General features: G+C 40.1%; 1 protein-coding gene across 4 annotated transcripts in view; it reads left to right on the plus strand.

Annotated features, from left to right (window-relative positions):
• Positions 1 to 17,418, plus strand: part of klhl29 (kelch like family member 29) — a 281,080-nt gene that overhangs the window by 122,663 nt on the left and 140,999 nt on the right. The gene's annotated exons all lie outside the window — the stretch shown is intronic.

Below are 17,418 nucleotides of genomic sequence, written 5' to 3' on the forward strand. Positions count from 1 at the left end.
TGCACCCAAACGGCCACTGACCAATTTTTCCGGTCGCAGTGAAACTTTTTTTTTTAAACCTCCACGGCCACCTGCCGAATTTGCTGAAAAATGTGCATTTAGGTTGCAACGTGGTGGAATTTTGGGATGTGTGACCGTGGTCTTAAGGTAGGAAAAGGAAATGTGTTTAAGACACATGACGGCGGTGAATGATTCGATATGCGTCAAGAGTACGTCATACGGTACTAAGCAACGCAAGCCTTTGGGTTGGGGAGCAAAAAAGAAGTGCTGTTGGATTGAAGTCCTAACAGCTGCTGGTTTCACCCCTGATGGCATGAGAGGATCAACAGAAAATCCAACTTTTGCAAGGTCACAGTCACTTTGAGAACTACTTTCTCTGCAGCGCTGATGGATTCAAGAAGCAAATTGCTCCTCAAAACGAGTGTTAAAGTAATCCCTATTCTCAGTATTTGCACGCGTACACGAACGCACACAAAGGTAACATGATCATCTGGACTCAAGTGATTGCCTTGAACTGCATGAGATGCTGAGCTAAAGAGAATTTCGCTGGTAAAGTACGTTAGTTTATAGCTGAAAAGACAACCTCTAAAAACACAATTTGAAGACAAAACAAAGGAAGTCAAAAACAAAAGAAAAAATACAGTTATTCAATTCCAAGGTTTTATATAGTGAAAAAATAGGAAAACTGTTGGTTAAAATGAGACAAAAAAAAAACATTATTTTACAAAAGCCCTAAATAAATCAATTAGTGTTGTTTGTTTAACAGAAAACTGAGCCACAAGCAATGTTTAAATAATCTATGTCCCCTCAACTCTTTTCAAAGTAGCAGACAGATGCACTTGACTAATTTATAATCAGCCGAATGGAAGCAGCTCCATAAACCAGCATCCTGTCGGTTTGGAACATTTGGTTCACAAGTAAACTCTGACAAACATCGTAACGTGTTTGTTGCACCTCTGTTTTGCAACCCTGTGCAATGTGGATTGCATCATAATGGGATTACACAACATTCCTGTCTTTTCTGTTACAACTCCGTGCCGTCTTGTGAAGCAGTAAAGAGGTGGAAAGAGGTCTGTGTGAAGTGGTATACTGGAAAGACGCAACGTGCCGCTTTTAAAAACAAGGCAGCTGTCGGCTCATTCTGGGATGCCAGCTCACTGTGTGTAGTTACACAGTGATAGGACACAACAACATATTGAAATCTGCTAAAACACAACAGCAGCGATCTACAAGGGTTTTATTGCCCAGAAAAGTATTGAATATGAATGTTGTTCTAAAAATATGCATTTAGTGCTGTATGGCAAATTTGAAAATAATTTCTGAATCAGTTCTCCCAGGTATTGTGGTGGTTGGAGGAACCAAAACGTACAAAATAAACCCCAACTGGATAAAAAAAAAAACAGGAGACAATGTAAAGATCTACATTTAATGATCACAGTTAAGTTATCTAGGAAACTACTTGCAGGCTTTGCTTCTTTGAAAGAAACGTATGCTTCATAGTCTGGACAAAAACAAGCGGTAAGAAGTGAACTTTCCCTCTAAAATGATGCTTTGGATCACTCAACATGACCCTTAGCAAGCAAACCATTAACATAACAACGCGTCACACTGACTATCAGAAAGTCTACTTTTTGTGACAAACATTTTGAGTGTAAAAAATGATGAGATTAAAGTACTAATTTTGATATGTATTTATGTCATAAGTGACCCTGTTATAAGCAGTGTAAAGCCCTTTGAGGTGAACATTTCTGATTATAGACACCTCCTCGGGCATTATCCCCTACATAATAGACATCTAAAGAGGACGTTTTAGTCACATATATCCTTAATGTTCTATTTCATTGTGCTGGCCTTAGCATCAGTTGATGGCTGGAACCTGTGACCTTTTACACTTCCCATATTTTCAAACAGAAATAAGCTTAAATGCTTCCGGTTATATAGTTACTGTAAATAAGATAACTGGTTTAAAACAAATATATAAATAAATCATATTTAGAAATGGACATATTTCGCAAAACTGGGATAGAAACACAGACTGTGCGCCACATGGTTCATGCCTCTGCATCAGATAATTTATTAAATATTTCTTTCTTACTGTAGTAGAAGCAGGATAATGCCTTTGAGGTGTAAATTTCAGATAATGGACACCTAAAAAACAAGTTTATGTATGGCATGAATGTTCCACATTATTGGACTGGTCTAAACACCAGTTAATAACTGGAACAACAGAAAGTTAGAACACATATTTATAAATAATTGTATTATTACCGTAAATTCCGGACTACAAAGCGCACCCGATTACAAGCCGCACCCACCCATTTTCACGTGTTTAAGTGCTTTTAATCATACACAAGCCGCGTCGGAGTAAAAGCCGCATGCATTAGGCAACATAGTACACCTGACCAATCACGTCCTGACTCTCAAACTACATGAGATTTAAAACCACACTGTGGGAGGAATCAGCCTTGCCTCGGGCACATGCATTTTTGAGTATACCCACACCTGCTAAAAAGCATGGAGCTCTATTCTGTTCACAAGTTCCTCAGTTATTGTTTTTTTATTTATTTATTTTTTTAGTTTTTTTTACTTATTGACAATCTAGGTATCATACATAAAATTACAAACAGTAACCATATAATCAACATTACATCCCTCAGTTATGATGAGGAAATTTACATCCGCGATCCCCCATTTCCCATGAGTCTTAGGGGCTAAAGGCGGGGCCTCGCCACACTGTTGTACGTGTTTAAGAATGAGCTAGTATCAGCAGTGCATGGAGGGGTGAACGGGAAAAGCTCTCCTTCCGCTTGTGTCGCGGCAGCGTTATGGGAGTAACAGGGCTGGTTAAAAACACGCTAGTAAAATAAAGCAGCGGCGACTGAAATTTCCTTCCACAACAAACACTGTTGCGCTGCGGACGCCTCTATGCGCTCCGCGCCCGCCCCGCGCGCTCCCCTTCCTATCTTCTCCGACACCTCTGGCCAGGGCGGCTCCAGGGAGGAACAAATCGTGTCTGTGCAGAGCAATCAGACTTAATGCTGTACGTTTTGTGGATGAGGGGCGGATGCGTTGTTACGTGTGGGAGCCATCCGACTGCCATCGACCCCGCAGCTCTATGTGATGAGCAGCAGCCAGGAGAACATGTCTCCAGCTCACACGGAGGCTGTCAGCTTTTCAATGCAAAATCCCGCTCAGTCCTTAGAAACCGTAAAAACGATCACGTGGATTTGTGTTTCCAGTCGTGTCCCGACAAAATAAAGGCTGATGTTATTCCCACATATTTACGTTCAGCCAGCCGAGTCACTATGACTCTGAGGTAAATTCACTCCATGCGCTGTTCTCTCCGTCACGCAGCAGACCAGCTTTTCCAAACCCGTTGGTGATGGTGGATTTTTACACGCTGCTTTTAACTGTTGCTTTTAACTTGAAAGCTTCATCATATCGTGGCGGCGATCACATGCACGTTGGGTCTAATGGCACCAAAGGATTCTGGGATGCGGCCGGGCATGCGTGTTTCGTTTCGTTGAACCATGACTGAAGTGTCTAAGACTTGAAGTGAGGTCCATGCTGTTTGGCTGCTTAATGTGTTAAAAAACAAATGACTTGTGCTTGGTGTCAGATAGAGAATTCAATCCATTCACTGAGTCCGAAAGTACGTACATGGCGGCCGCCAATTAAATCCATAAATTAGCCGCGTCACTGAATAAGCCGCAGGGCTGTAAGCGCAGGAAAAAAGTAGCGGCTTATAGTCCGGGAATTACGGTAGTTATAGAACACACAAAAACAATATTAATAATAATTGTGTCATCCACTAATTACTGATAATGGACACCTCCTCAGGCATTATCCCTTCTGTAAACATCAGGTTGAGAAAAAAACAAAAAGTAAAGCAAAAAAGTAAAACAAAAAAGCGCTCAGTTTGACATTATTAAAAGATTTGAAGTCCTTTTATTTAGTTTTTGACAATTGGAGAAAGATTTAGAATATTCTAAGCCTCTTCCAAGACATGTGCACCCATGCAGCTTCTGTGCATCATACAAACACTAAAAGCTGAATGAGAATGATGACACTGAACAGAAATGTGAAAAGTAACACAGCCTCATGTATGACTGCACACATCAATTACCGTAATTATGAGGAAGCAGTAGGTTTTTCAAGGAAAATGCTTAATAATTTGCTTGATTTTGAAAATACTAAAGGTGTAGTGACTCAGCATGCTTTCTGTGGGTAGAATGTCAAGAGTCCCCCTGAATGGAGATTGCTCAGACCGGCTTTGCTTCTGAAACGCATCTGGTTGAACTTGAACTTGTGCTGATGATAAATCCTCCATTTGCAAGATTAATAGGTAAGTAGATTCAGAAAAACACACTTTGGGATTGGCTGGTTTAATGTATGAGTGGGATGTGCATTTTTCTGTGAACTATTATAGGGTCAAATCTTCGACCATCGCAAAAAAACACACATTAGTTAGAAAAAGTAAAAATCCACACCTTAATCTGTCAATTTGCATTTTTTCTAAGCTTTGACGATCTCAGGCAGCGATTCAAAAGTCCATCAAAGCAAATTAAATACTAACATCACTCAGAAAGTAATACTATTAGCTTAGTTTTAGTTTCTTTTCTGTCTTAACTTAAGATTTCAAGGTTTGTTTGTTCTGTTAAACTTTTCTTTTAGCTGGTTTAAAGGCTTAAATACCCACTCCTATCATATTTTGATCTACTGTCAAAGTGTTCCCAGTGGTGTTTTAATTATGATTGTGATGTTTTTAGCCCCAAATTAAAAGTAAAAAATACTGTGTTGTTTTCTAGGACATAGTTTCTACCAGAGCAACCCCGCCCCCCTTCCTCTCTTTGTGACTGAGGCATCAGACCAGGAAGCTTATTTTCTATGTCACAAATACGATCATTTTCCAACGACATTTTTTCATCTGCTTCTGATTCACAATGGTTTGGAAATCCTCAAAAATGCCATTTTGAGCAACATTTTTAAATATATGGGATCAGAAAAATGCTACGGGAACACGTCAAAACACATTTTCCATCGGAGTCGGTCATTTATTTAGAATAAAAAGTCATATTTGAATACAAATGTTTAAATACTGAAAATTTGAAAACAATGATGCAATGCAAGGTGACATTTGACAGTAAAAGTATTCCGTTTTGGAAAGGTGCGTCCTAAAATAATGCTTGTTATCCAGTTAGCATTAGTCATCTGTGACACAGAAGTAACCCACCTTTTTTATTTGTTTCTCTTATTTTATAATGTTGAGTTTTAAAGCATGAAATGGGATCTCTTTTTCCATCGCAGTTTTTTTTTGTTTCTCATTCTGCTAAAAGCACTTTTATAAGTGATAAAATACCAAAAGAAAAATAAAACAACATGAAGTGAAAGCACAGGAAAGAGCCGACCTTTAATATCTGCCCTAATTCAAATCTTATAAATTTGCAACAAGCATGGTAAGGATGTGCCCGGAAATCTCCTGGAGTATGACCTGCATATTTCCTCGGTAAATGAGACATGTTAAATGGTGTGCCAGAGGGAAAATGGGTCTTTTCAAGCGACACACTGTTCCGATCATCGCAGATATCCAAGCTGGAAGGCCAGGGACTTAATTTAAGGGCTATTTACCATATGCCAGGTTTTCAGTGGAGCTTCACCCAGCTGCAGAAATCTAGGGGGAAAATAAATAAATAAATGGTAAACCTGTGAGAGGAAGAGAAAGCAAAAAAGATGTCGCGATGTTTGAGCTAACAGTCAGTCTGTTGGTGGAAACCAAGATTTAAAAACATTTTTTTTTATATATTTAGTCAATTACCAAGTCAGAATTTTGGTTCTTTTTACCCTGAAATCATATATCAGACGTAAGCAACTAAAGTCGCCGTTTGTCTCTATTTACACTGAGTTTCAGATTTTACATTATTATTTTTCGGTGAAATTTCTCAATTTAAATTTTTTTTTTCATTTTTGGAGGGAAAAAATGTAACTTGAAATAAATATGTGTTCCAAACTTCACTTTATTTAGTTTCTTTGACAGCAAACCAAGTGCTGCTTCCTGTTTTGCTGAATGTGTTGTCGACTTTTCTTTAAAGAGTCATCATGTAAACATCACATTCTGCAGCCCAATATGTTGACAGACTTCATTTGAATGTATCCTAGATGTGACAAACACTTGATGAACATGCAAAAAGTCTTAGTTACATGCACTAATGCGGGTGTAGCTGGATTTTGGGTTGTACGGCTCTGTAGAGGGTCGTAGGGGAGCACAGTCTTGCAGCCACCTTAAGGGATGTCATGAAAATGGAACGTACCATTGTCCTGCTTGTGGTAAGTGTATCACAAAGTATTCATAGGGCTCATGGAAGCTCTACACACCTTTGACGGTGATGCTGTTGTACAGGTTCCACAAATCAAGTACCCCTAGAACAGCTTGCACCTGTATTGTTTCAGTTCATTTTGTTGTACGCCAGAATTGCCAAAAAATGGACATTAGAACTTGCCCAAAAGCATTAATGAAACCATTGAAACTACGTCAGCATCAGCGAGGCAAGTGTAGCCAAGCACTGCACATCGGCTCCGCCTCTTCCCTTCGCCGTTTCGGAGTGTCCCCCTCTACAGCCGCACTCCAATTCAAGCCAAACAAGTGTGCCTCGAAAATGGTGCAGTACTTCTGTAGAAAGAGATGCCGTTGCTCTAGTTCATGGTACCAAAACAGATCCTGGTTAGAGTATTCAGTAAAAACACAAAATGAAACCTGGGCTCCTTGCACAGTCCAGTAGATTTGAGGGGTTTAAAAAAAGGAAAATCAGTGCGACACACCTTGCATGTTGGATTGTGTTGACTACGACCTGTCGCTTGCTGCGTGCCTGTAGAAAACATGTGGATGACCATTTTTGATCTTCAAGTTCTCCGGGCGGCCTACGACCTTGACCAGCATCTTCTGTGCTGGTCAAGGTCAAGGTTTGCCCATTTTTCACCCGGATCCACCCGTAAGGGCAGTTGAGACAAAGGTTTAGGTACTGATTCGTGTAAACCTCCCAGCTCTGTGGATATTTTAGACTGTCTGACGTTGGGAGCATTTGGCCTCATAAACTGCCCCCAAAAGCAAAAGTTATTGCTTGACTTTGAGAAGCTGTAACAATGCAAAGAAGGAGAGCCTCTTTCTTTGTTTCTGCACTCAGATATGAGGCCTCATTTCATCGGCTTAACATCCTCATTTAAATGAACTTAATGACTCTCGCTAATGTCCGGGCACAGTCGAGAGATTGCGTCTGCTGTTGCACGCAGCGAACGCTGTAGATTTCTGTTATGAGGCCCGGTCTCAGCGGAAAACACATTTGTTCGTTGCTTGGTAATTATTTTGGTATTAAAAACCCACACTTATAATATGTTCATTTCCCAGCCTACGTATTTTATTTTTAAAACTGTATCTTATTTTTTTCTTCTTTTTTTTTAAAGCTAAAGAGGGAAAAAGTTGAAACCACCTTGTGATTCCCACTTCTAAAAGCAAAACAGATGCAGAAGGAAAATATGCAAATGAGTCTGCAGTTAAAAGGTAGAGCCTGCAGACCTTTTACAAGCTATTGCACCTTCATGAATGACAGATAACATGGCCTCGACAATAGAGCTGTCAGTGGAGATCAAGAAAATAGTTATACGACTCTTTCAAGATGGTTATCCAACACTGATTGTGGCTAAAGACGGTAGTTTCCTCCCATCATCCTGGTAGAAAATCTGAAGACAAAACAAAAAAAGAAAAAAAGCACATAAATGTGGATCTAGAAGAAGGTCAAAGTTCCACCAAAAGGGTTCAAACTAAGTTTTGTGATGGTAAAAATTATTTAATTAAGGTGGTATTTGATGAAGAATCGCTCATTTGTTCTTTGTTAGCTGAGATTTAAGGTCTGATATTATTCATGGAGAATTTGAATCATATTAAAAACTGACACAGTAAAAAGAGGTTGCATAAAAATAGGAAAAAACACATTTAAATTAAAAAATCACTAGAAAGTAGTAAAAATATGTCTCAATTTTTACTCGACAAGAAATATTATGATAAATATGGAAATGCAGAGTTCCACAAACGCATTAAAAATGGAAATATTACCTTAAAAGCTATCTGTGTGATAGAATGACTTTATATTAAATGTTCTACAGACAATATTAAAAATATTTTTTGCTGGTTCTAAGGGAGTAGTTTGTTTAATTGTTTTATTTTTATAAACCTAGTTGTAGTTTATTTTGGTTACAGTGACAAAAAACTAGTATAATAAGCGGAAATGACTCATTTTAGAACAAAATTTGAATAAAACACAAGCACAAGTTGGTCCATGTTAATAAATCCCAATGAAATGTAAAACTACAGCTTGTTCTTAGAACAGCAATGTAATTGAACTTTGAAATGATCCTGTGTCAAAAAGTACAGTGAAATTTGAGGTTTTTTTCTATTGTCAAGACTTGGGAGCAAAAACATTTGGACTCATTTGAACAAGATCTTAGCTCTTAATGAGACAGAAAAATTCTGGACTCTTCTGACTTTCGGAAAACTATTAAAAGATGTAAAGCGAAGACAGGTTCAAACAAAATATTTGCATTGTCTAAAAACAAGGTTTTAAATTGTCGCCAGCTTGTTTTTGCTTTTATTCACTATAAAAACAAAAATGTATTAATTTTTTTGTGCAAAAGTTAAATAAAAACTTTAAAAACATTTCTTGTTAAACTGTTAAATCATAGTTTTTGATCTTTAAAATTAGGTTAAAAGCATAAAGTAGCATTCAAACTATTATTCAGTGCGATGAAATCATCTCAGATAACCGGTCGCCATGTGAAGCCTAATAAACGCTCGCAAACATCCATTTCTAGCAGTTTTTCTTTCAGCTTTTGACAGATGAACGTTGTTCTGTAGAGCTCGCTGATGCAAAAATGCATATATTACCACTGGGAATCATTAATTCTCCCTAAATCTAAAGTACCTATCTTTGTGTGTCGTTTGTGATGCTAAAGTTTGCAGAAGCGTCCTGTTTTTTTAGGATCAGTCTGAAACCAAAGTGATGTGCGGCTGCTCTGTTGTGGATCGATGAAAAGAAAGGGCTTTGCGTGGCGTCAACACACATGTATTGATGGACTTCCTGATGCGGTCCAAAGCGCCAAAGCTTCACGGCGGCTGTTAGAACGAGCGTTAAAGCGCGCACACACCTGCAACAGGAGAGCCGACGGCTCCATAAGCTTCCAGGAGCTGATTCTCTCCCGGTCGTCCTGTTGCATCAAAGGAGCTCGACCCGGCAGGCTATTTCAGATTCCAAGCTCTTGTCCACAAGTGTGCAGTTTGGGGACAGGTGCTGCAGCAGGAACAGGGCTTTAATGTCTTCCTCGAGGGGTGTCATTAGCTCGTTCAGTTACAGTAAAGAGCAGAGCGTGTCCCATCCAGGTCAAGAGGACCAACCTTTGGATGAAAAACCAGCTGAATCAGCAGCATCAGGGGGGGGTTCAGATGTAAAAGTCTTTATTTCACGTCAGTTTTAAGCACAGCCCAGAGCCGAAGCTGCCGGCGCTCTCGGTGGGTGAACGTTATTGATGGGTACATCTGACAGGGAGCCTCTTCAGGTTTGAAGCTCCTCCTCCACACACTCTTCCAATTTTATTTTTGGCAGCAAGAGGAGTTTTAAATAGCGTGCCTCGTCTATGTTAGTGATTAATCATGGCACTCATACATATTAATGTTGTCTCTCTGTGTCCAGCAAGATACTTTCTCATCGTACTTATTATCACACACCGAATTAGCCAACTAGATGACAAAATGAAATCATTTTGAGGGAAATCTGGAGAGATTAAACGGAGCTGTTAGGGTATTTTTTTCTCAGCAGAACAAGCTGTCACACGCGTGACTTGTGTGTGCACAGTAAATGTTTGTACAGCCGCCTGTTTTACTGACGACACGACACTTCAATGAGGTATGAAACTGGAAGACCACCAGATATTAGGAGGGAAATGACGGCTAGTATTTATTTTGGATACTTTTTTAATTTCATTTTTCTACAAATAACTTAGTCCGAAGTGACCAGAAATAAACCTAAAGAGCAAATGACTCCTAATGCAAAAATGTATTAAAAATCACAACAATATAAAAAGAAAAACAAGTTGTTAAGGAAAAATTAAAGAAAAATCAAAACATAATTCCTGAAACCAGAATGTAATTCTAAAAACAGTTATTTGGCATGGCAATGATAGAGTAAACTATATCCATATATATGAAAATATGTTACCTTTGACACACTAAAGAACATTTTTTTGTGAAATATGTGAGTTATTTTCACAGTACGTTTTCCTACCCGGATGTAAGATGACTCGATCTCTGAGGCTCCACCTTTCGCTCCTTGCAGGTGCCGCCCATTTTATGATGTCTGTCTAGAGCCGGCCTCGGCAGCGTGTCTGCATTTTGCCCACAAAAACAAACAACATCCTAACTTTTGCAAAGATGGACATGCATATTATTGATACAAAGTGAAAGCGTTTAGCTGCTAGCTCCACGCAGAAAGTGGGCGTGTCTGTTAGCCTGGGGGCGGTGCTGGCGGCTCAGACTCTTCCTGGAAGGGGCTGTTCCTCACTTTGTGATGTCACAATGTGACGACCGTTTTTGGGGATTGGGAAGGGCTGATGATAAGAGAGCAGGTTTTAGAGAAATGCTCTGTAGTTCATGAATGTTTACACATTTCGGGTCGATTTTGTGACAAATAAAAATTATAATACGCTGAAAAACTCAAAAAAGTTAATTTTGCATGATATAGGCCCTTTGAGCTTCTGGCCACACCCACTGCAAAAAGTTCAGTTATTGTTCAGTTACAGTTCAATCAAAGCAGACAAAAAAGCAGTTAGAAAAATACAGTTTTTGCTAGGCGAGCCACAATCTTCATGCTTCTAGTTCTCAGCAACAGGGAGGGGAAAGGGGGGGGGTAGGGTTTCTCTGGGCTAATGGCCTAAGTAGTGAATTTCTTATGAACTATTGCCGCTCTCCAGAAACTATGACCTGAAAATGACACGTTTGGCTAAAACAGAGTGGGAACTTTCAACGTTTTTCATTTTGATTTCTGGCATTTTGTTTTGTTTTTTAAATAAGTTATTAATTATTCGCTTTCCTTTTTTTTTGAATTACCGTTGTGAATTTTAATTTGTTTTTGCCTTGAGTGATTTGTTGATGGAATTTATACTTCAAGGCCACCGTACAGAAGAGAGTTAAACACAAGAAAACAAGCGAAAGCAAAATCAGAATCAGAGACTTTCACTTTGCAGACTCGGCTTTTTTCGTCCTTTGTTTGGAGGAGAATAAAGTTTTTACGAACCAATTACTGATATGATGATCTGGAACCCAAATCAAGCATATAAACAACAGAGCTTTTATTTGTAGCGACAGTATTTTTCACATTAACAGGTTGTGTAAAAGCTCGGTCTGGAACGACTCAAGCATGGAGACATCAACCGAGTCTAAAAAAAAACAAAAAAACACCCTCATGTTTTTTGTCAATAGTAACTTTCGACACAGGAAAAATGGGAGATGGACCTTGAAATTACTTTTGCCATCTGTATAGAACAGCATTAGCATTAGAAAACCCAACATTACGGCAAATCAAGAGAAGCTCATTCACAGCCACTTGAAAGGTGTCTCCAAACAGAAGAGTCTTCTGCGTAAAGAGAGAAATCCTCCGGATTCAAACAAAGCCGTGTTTATCCACCTGCTGCAGCACAGTTCATGGCTATTTTCCTGGTTTGTTGAGGAGAATCGGGTCTCTGATGGTGACAGCATGCCTCCCCAGTGTATGTCTTACCCCAAGCGGTGCACTGTGGGAACTCCCTCCAGTGCTTGCAGGGGTGCAAAGCTGCACTGACCACTTCATCTTGTGGGATAAAACCGGCCCTTTCAGTTCTCTTAAAAGTGCTGGCTGGAGTTCTGAGAATGACGTCTCTGAGGCTGGAAAACAGCCACAGCTCTCATGGCGACGGCGCTCGCTGTGTTTTTTAAGGCTGAAGCCGTCTCCCATAAAGCACCGAAGAAAGAAAACACTTTACATGTGTGTGATAATCGACATTATTATCCTAAATGAAGTGCATTGGAGTTGAGTTGCAAATGCATTCCAGGGTGCAAAGAGGCAGCAGAAACTGGAAGTTGTTAGCCGCTGCCATAACAACCCTTATTGTAGTCAAGGGGGGGGGGCATGTGTTTGACAGCTTTAATGCTGATTCTGCTGCATCTCAATTAACGCTTTACTTCTAGAAAGTTCTTTCATTTCTGCTGCACTTTCTGTGGTTTAATGGTGAAGACACAGTCATGTCAGCTCACACAAAATGGGATTTTTGTGACGGTTAAGGTGTGGAAGTATTATTTTCCCTAATTGAGAAGAATTGTTTTAAACGAAAAAGCTCACGTGTTTGTTGCTGGTGAACGTTGCGTCGTTTAGAATGACCTTCGCCTAGCGGGTTGGACTTCTATAGTCATACTTGCTGAATGGAGAAATGTTCCAGCTCTGCTCAAGTTTTCATTCAGACTAAAATGCAGGATTTAAAGGAATGTGTAATGTTCTTTTCAAGCTCAGTCTTTAGATTTTTCTCCCCAGCCCCTTTAATGATTGTTTTGAAAATACGTAGGTTTCAATTTTATGAACGTTTGACAGTTTTCCTTTGACATCTTGTTTTTTTTTTAACTGCAAACATTGGAGCACAAAAACAGCAATCCTAGTTTATTGAAGAGATATTTGAGGTTTTCTTCCACCTTTTTTTTATTGTCTTCCTGTCTGAATCCCAGCTGATCACCTGGATCAGGTGGGAAAGTTCTACATCTCATTGATCAATAAGTTCCAGTGTAGCTCTGGGTTCAGGTTCTGTGACTTTGGAAGACAAAAATTCTAAATCAATGAAAATTTCAAAGCAGCTAAGAAATTGTTCCTCTGGATTTTTTTTTAAATATTTATCATCAAATGTCAGTTACAGCTTCAGCTCAGATCTAGTCAGAGGAAGAGCAAAAACCAGGAATAAATAAAATACAGAAATAAGGGACTTTTTCTACGAACCTCCAACCAACGGGGACCCAAAAATTATATGGTTTGGTCCAGCTTTTTATAATGGAAGCACTCAAAATACCGGACCAGACTGTACCACTCAGTGGAAACGAAGCTCAAATGTAGCCATTCCTGCTTTAACTGAAATAGGCAGGTTCCCCATGTTATTCATGTGAGAGGTGTATTACTTAAGTTTTTTTTATTGTCGATTTATTGTCTCTGTTACAGTCTTAGGATGTATCCAGACCCTTACCGATACACAGCCCAACTATTTAGTATCATATCATTTACTACCTAAAGATGAGGAGGCACAGGTAAATAAAGTATGATAGGTACTTCTAAGTACTAGTGCTAGTTTTTCTAGCTTGGGATTTTGGTCATTGCAAACAGTCGCAGCAGTAATTATGCACACTTAAATGCCTCCCTTTGGCAGTGGCAGTGCTTAATTACTTGCATAACATTTGTGAGTTGGACCCCTGGGTGTTGCAGTAAAATTGTTATTTACATTTATATAAACTGCACCATATATGAGGTGAAACAGACTTTCCTCTTTCTATGCAGAAATGTTTTCTGAGTTTATGTTTGACAAACTGTAATGGGTGATGGACTGAGCTCTTTACTACTCAGTGAATCTACTCACTGAAGATTTTTTTTTCCCTTTTCTTTCTCAATTTCTTTCTCAACTGCTCCTAGCAAAAGTCAATAGGACGCTCCATGGGATCCATCTGCCTGCCTGACAGTTCTGCCTGTTTTATAAGCTGCATGCATTCACGGCATTGCAGAATGAATATCAAATTTTCAGTTTAACTCATCAAACTGGATCAAGTTTTCTCTTGACCCTAAATACTGCTTTTCTTTTTCTTTCTTTTTAAAAAAAAATCCTCTTAGTGCAAACCAACGGAATTCCAATAAAGACGCTCGGCACAGCATTTAGTTGCTGTTAGCACTGGGTGACGGAAGTCGGTTCTGGTACAATTAAATCTCTGCATGCTGTGTAGTGAATGCCTCTCAGGAGCAACATGCTCTGCGTTCCCATCTTTTGTCAGTGGCTGTGATAAAGAAATAGGTGAGTGCTGGGGCATGCCAGGTTACGGCCAAGCCATCAGAATCCAGGGCAGCGGATGAGATAACGCGTCTGTAGCTTTTTAGCTCTATCGATTCAGCAAATAACTTATCACTGATGACAAGGAGTCTGAGTTTGTTACTTAATAGAAAAATTCTTCTTATCTAAACCCACTCTGCAATGTGTAGCTCAACCTGACATATTGCCTCATTTGTTTAAGTCACGAAAGCGGCAGTCATGGAGCGTTATACCAACCAAGCCAACACCGAAGCACAGAATTATGCTGCAGAGCTATAAAATATAGACCATATATGCATGGAAGTAATGCAGTTCTTCAGCTCAGACAATGGGCTAGTTTGTTCCCTAGAGTGAAATATGTGCAGAGAATTTTCTCCAGACAGCTTTGCCATTTGCCCGTTTGTGCCGTATCTACCCAAATATCCTGTATTTTGCTTCCAGATTGCCTCCATTGTAACATGTATTCAATGACTCCTCAAACACTATTGAAAACGCAGATATAGTGCAATATCACTGAAAATCCACTGTATTATTTAGTACAAAATAGCTGTTTGTCCAGTCAACTCATTTATTACTGACAAAAGGATGCAGAGGGTTGCCAGGAGTTGGAGCAGTTGGTGTGTGGGTCCCTGATGCTGCTGCTGTGACAGGCGCTGGGTGTGTTGCTCCCTAAACACTCGCCACACATCAGGCGGGGTCATGGCTGCCTGAAGACCTGTGTCTCTAACTGCCCCCCCCCAAATTCCAAGGGAGGTGGATGTGTGTCCCCTGCACATTTCCTCTGGGAGAGGTTGCCACGGCATCAGCAAGCCACCACAGCAAAGGCGTCCAAGCACCAGAGCTTTCCAGAGCTTCACTGCACTCTGGACATGTTCATGGTGCTGCTTTAAATGTCTTTAAAGACCCACTCGCATCATCTATTTAAAAGCTGTATTATTCTTTTAAACAGCAGTGCGGCGTATAGATGGATTGATGCGGGTTGTGTTTACTGATTTCAAAGTGTTTGTTAGACTTACACGCGCTCTGTCAACATGTTTGTCTGTTTATTTAAGTTCCAAATAAGGTTGGGTGTTATTGCAAATAGGCTAACGTGGCTAACGTGTAGCTGTGTCAGGCCTACAATGTTTGGAGTCAGCATAGTTACAGAGAGTAACACAAAAAATGTGTTTGTGTTATCAGTCAGTTTTTTGTGTTTGGGTGTTGCAAACAAGGTTGGGAGTTACAGGTGCTGGGAATACGTTAACGGGGCTAATGTGCAGCTTGTCACAAGCTCCAATGAAAAGCCTATGGGAACACACACAGACACATATGCACGCTAAGCAAGTTTGAAGTCCTCTCTTCGTACAAAAACACAGTCATTGAACTCATTTTGAAATTTAAACCAGGTCATACTTTGACCAATCAGATTTGGTAGCTACAGTATGGCGTCCCTTTTAATTCACATAAAATCCAACTGATCATGGAGGAGAAATTAATAATTGTGGTTTGTGCCTGACCGGATTTACGTGACACCAAGTCTGTCGTATCTCGGAATAGAGCTGTGAAAGAAAACGCCTGGTGCTAGATTTGCACCGCATCGACGTTTCGCGCCTAGCCTCTTCCAACTGTAGGTACATGCACTAGTATTGGGTAGCGAGAGTCCAGTGTAAACACCATTTGATGAAAGCGCCTTCAAGAACCTACAATAAAAAACCTGCAATCAAGAACCTGTGTTGCCCAGTATGTATGTAGCACTTTAGTGCACCTCACATATGACACACATTGGAAAATAGACGGTGTGCCTTATAACCTGGCGTGCCCTATAGTGGGGGAAATTTTGTATGATGTTTTTAGCCAAAAAAAAAAAAAAAAACTGTCGCTTTCTTCGACATAGTTTCTGCAGAGTGGCAGGACTTCATTAGAAATACTTGTCTGAGTTGTTGTCATGGAACAAGCCCGTCCCCTCCCCATTAATGAGAGCTCTCCGTTTATTTCCTTTTCTGTTAACTTACATCCACAAATTCAATCTTCTTCAAACAAGGTTTTTTTTTGTCTGCTCCTGATTCACAATGAAAGAAATGCTCAAATATTCCATTTTTATGCCGAATTTTCTTAGTATATGTCAGCCATCTTGAGAAAAATGCCACAAAAGCACGATTTACACCAGAGTGTGTTTTTAAATGCAAGACCATTGAAGAAAGCAGAAGCACTGGCTTCAGAGGGTTAAAGTTGCACCTCTGTAGCACTTGTGGGATATTAGGCGAGCTGGCAGTCCTGCTTCTCCACTGAAGCTTATCGGCCTCCCCCTCGTGCAATCGCGCCTGTGCTCTTCTGGAAGCATGTCCGCCGAGCCAGGAGCTGTCAGAGCTGGTAGTTCAGTGAGAGTAAAGGCCAGCATCCCTCGCTTGTCCGGCCCGCGGCATGAAATTATACAGCCAGTATCCACACCTCTTTCCGCGGTACATCAGTAGCATATATACCCAGCAGGCACTTGTGTGTTTTTAATGTGTTTGAGGGTCAGTGTTAAATGTCAGTGCCTGGAAGTAGTGACTTTTTTTTGTTGTTGTTGTTTATTTTTTTCAAATTTAGTGTACTGGCAGTTATGAACAGTCAACTGCCAGTAACAGCTGACATTTGTTTTGTATAAAGGGATCTCGCCTCAATCCAGATGGAGACAGCGGATATGACATTTCAGTAAACTGCTCTCTTTCTTCAATGAAGAGCCAGGCTTTATAGGTTTTGGCATTATCAAGATAAACTCCGGAAAACCACTGCAGACACACCACTTCCTCATGGAATGTTTTTGGGATTTGGTGTAGGGTTCAGTTTATCTTCTCCATGTTAATACTAATAAAATAACACCATATTTTCTTTAGGTAGTGTGACTTCCAGAAGGCGTGTCTCTCTCTAATGTGGTTTCATGATGCGTCTCTGTGTCCTGAACATTATTTTTAGCTATCAAGTCTTTAAAAACCGACTCTGATCATCTTTTGATCTATTTTCAAAGTTTTCCCGTTGGTGTTTTATTTATGATTGATTATGCAGTTTCTAGTCAAAATTAAAAGTCGGGGCGTTTTCAAGGACATAGTTTCTGCAGAGCGGCGGATGTAGAAAAATTCACCTCTGAATTGCAGGCGGGACTGTTGGAGCGAAGCAGCTTGCCCCCTTTTCCTCTCCAGGTTGCTGAGAGCTCTCTGTTTACATATTTTCCCGCTAGCTTACAGCCTTACATGGTGAGGAATATCGGAGGTATCCAGTCGTACAGGTTTGAGCCAGATTTCAGGCTTGCACGAGGAAGACCGACACGATACGTAC

Source organism: Oryzias latipes, chromosome 24, assembly GCF_002234675.1.
Source record: "Oryzias latipes chromosome 24, ASM223467v1".
In the NCBI taxonomy this organism is placed as follows: Eukaryota; Metazoa; Chordata; class Actinopteri; order Beloniformes; family Adrianichthyidae; genus Oryzias; species Oryzias latipes.